Raw genomic sequence first — 2,815 nt, 5'->3', positions numbered from 1 at the left:
TTTAAAATGTTCAAGAGTTAAGATGTCACTCTGATGATTAAGGTGCACCTGACCCAAGCTAGGATATTTTCAATATCTGTATATGCATGTAAAAGTTGGACAATGAATAATGAAGGTCATAGAAGAATTAATGCATTTGAGCTAGGTGTTGGATGAGAATAAATAAATTTGTGTTATAAGTACAGCCAAAGTGCTCCTTAGAAGCCAAGATAATAAGACTTGTCTCTCACACTTCAGAAATGGTAGCAAGAGGGACCAGTCCCTGGATAAAGACATGATTGTTAAAGTGGAGCATCAGCCAAACAGAGGAAGACTCCCAACAAGATGAATTGGCACAGTGACAGCAGCAATGGGCTTAAACTTGTGAGGATGGCTCAAGTCTGGGCAGTGTTTTGTTCTGTTGTGTATAAGGTCGCTATGAGTCGGAATCAACAGCATGGCACCTAACACAACAACAAAACTAGCTAGTATGGTGTTGGCTGCATACCACCGAGTCTGTTCCTACTCATAGCAAACCTATCTATGGTTTGTTGCTGTTGTTAAATGCTGTTGAGTCAGTTGCGACTCATAGCAACCTAGTATAGGATTTCCAAAGAGCGGCTGGTGAATTTGAACCACTGACTTTGCCTCAAATGCTTATCCTATGGCACTCCACCAAGAGACTGTAAATAAATATATATTTATTTTTTCTGTATCAAAGATTTTTATTTATTCCTCAGCCAATCACAAGTGGTTTCCATTTATAATTATTTTTACAGTAAAAAACATTTACAATTATTTTTACGGTAAGTCAACTTAAGAAATAGTTGCAGCCTTAAGCTATGGAACATTATACTTTAATTTATCCACTGACTGAAAAATATAGAGCATCACCATGAAGGTGTTCATCACAGCTGGCTTTAACAATGAATGGATGAAGCTTTAGTGGGCCTTCTCCAAAAACGCTTTGTACACCTAATACACTGCTGGTACACAGTCTCAAATCAGAGTCATTCCCATAATAAAGATCTTCAATAATAAGTTGCTTTCGTGGATCATAGCTTCCAAGCAGTTCAATTTTAGCTTTGCAGTTTTTAAGTTGATTACCTTTTCTATTCAAATTTCTTAGATTACTTTCATCCATACATAGTATATAATCAAATGTGGCAAAGTCTTCTTGGGTAACCTGCCGGACAATGTGACTCAGGAATACCATGCTTCTTCATGCAACTTTGCCCTCGATAATCAGGAGCGTTTCCTATTCATATGTGGATGTTGCTGCACAGTCTAGCCTCCACTTATCTAAAAGGTTTTGATCAGTTACAAGTTTTCTGAAAACTGCTTCTGCAATGGGCGATCAACAAATGTTACAAACAGCACAGACTTGGGAACCTGCTCTGCCATCTTCATGAACTGAGAAGTACAAATTGATCGGAATCACCCGAGGCTGTAAATCTTTACAGGAGTATAAAGCCTTATCTTGCTCCTACATAAGGGCAGGTAGATTTGAACTACTGAACTTGTAGTTACCAGCCCAGCTTGTGATCCACTACACTGTCAGGACTTCATAAATTAGCTAGTATAAAATGCAGCAAATCAGAGCAGAGACCCTAAAAAAAATTGAATCCTCAACAACCCTCCAATCAGGGCAGGAAGCAGAATTTTTTTTTTTTTTTTATTTAAAGCAAAAAGGCAAATCTATAGCAGCGCTACCAGAGCTTCTTACAATTAGTAATATTAAGTAATAAATTAAAATATTTGTGGGAATGTTGATGCAGGAAAATTTAGTAGTGTGTTTTAAGACTTTAATAACCCCAGGGTTTTACAAAACATCACCCCTATAGTTCAGAATGGCCTGAATTCTTAATATTAAACTTGGTATGTTTGAAAAAAAAAAAAAAAAAAAGGCAAATCTAATTATCAGAAGGAGGAGAAGAAAGGCCCAGTTATGCTGAGCTACTGAATTACTGCCTCAGGGTTCTTTATTTTTCTGATGGGGAACTAATTGGTCTCTCACCATTTGAGAAAGAGATACTATGGAAATGGTATCTGGATGGCTCTGTTGTTATTCAGTGCCATCAAGTTGGTACACACTCATAGCCATACTAGGCACAACAGAACAAAACATTGCCTAGTCCTGGAACTACTTCACAATCGTTGCTACACATGAGTCCATTGCAACCACCACTGTACCAATCCATGTGGTTGGGGGTCTTCTTCTTTTTCTCTAATTCTCCACTTTACCAAACACAATATCTGTCTCCAGTGACTGGTCCCTCCTGATAATATATCTGAATATGATATGAGAGAAAAAGTCTGGCCAACCTGGCTTCCAAGGAACACTCTGGATGTATTTCTTCCAACACAGATTGATTTGTTCTTTTGGCAGTCCATGGTACTTTTAATGTTCTCCTCCAACACCATAACAAAATGCATCAATTTTTTTTATGGTCTTCCTTATTCACTTTCCAACTTTCGCATGCACATGAGGTTATTGAAAATACCATGACTTGGGTCAGGTGCACTTTAGTCCTCATCTTTACTCTTTAACACTTTTAGAGGTCTTGTGCAGCAGATTTGTCTAATGCAATATGTTGTTTGATTACTTGACTGCAGCTTTCATGAGTGTTGATGGTTGATCCAAGGAGAATGAAGTCCTTGACAACTTCAATTTTTTTCTTCATTGGTATGGATGTTGTTTGTTGGTGAAAATTGTTTTCTTTACATTGAAGTGCAACCCATACTGAATGCTGTGGTCTTTGATCTTCATCAGTAAGCATTTTAAGTCCTCTTCACTATCAGCAAGCAAGGTTGTATTATCTGCATATCTCAGGTT

General features: G+C 37.7%; 1 pseudogene; it reads right to left on the bottom strand.

The window, feature by feature from the left end:
• Window positions 1-921: 921 nt before the first annotated feature.
• Window positions 922-1,383, bottom strand: LOC102831503 (annotated as a pseudogene).
• Window positions 1,384-2,815: the final 1,432 nt, after the last annotated feature.

This window comes from Chrysochloris asiatica, unplaced genomic scaffold (genome assembly GCF_000296735.1).
Source record: "Chrysochloris asiatica unplaced genomic scaffold, ChrAsi1.0 scaffold00111, whole genome shotgun sequence".
NCBI lineage: Eukaryota > Metazoa > Chordata > Mammalia > Afrosoricida > Chrysochloridae > Chrysochloris > Chrysochloris asiatica.
Note: the sequence above shows the minus strand (reverse complement) of the source record. Positions and strands in the feature narration are given on the sequence as shown.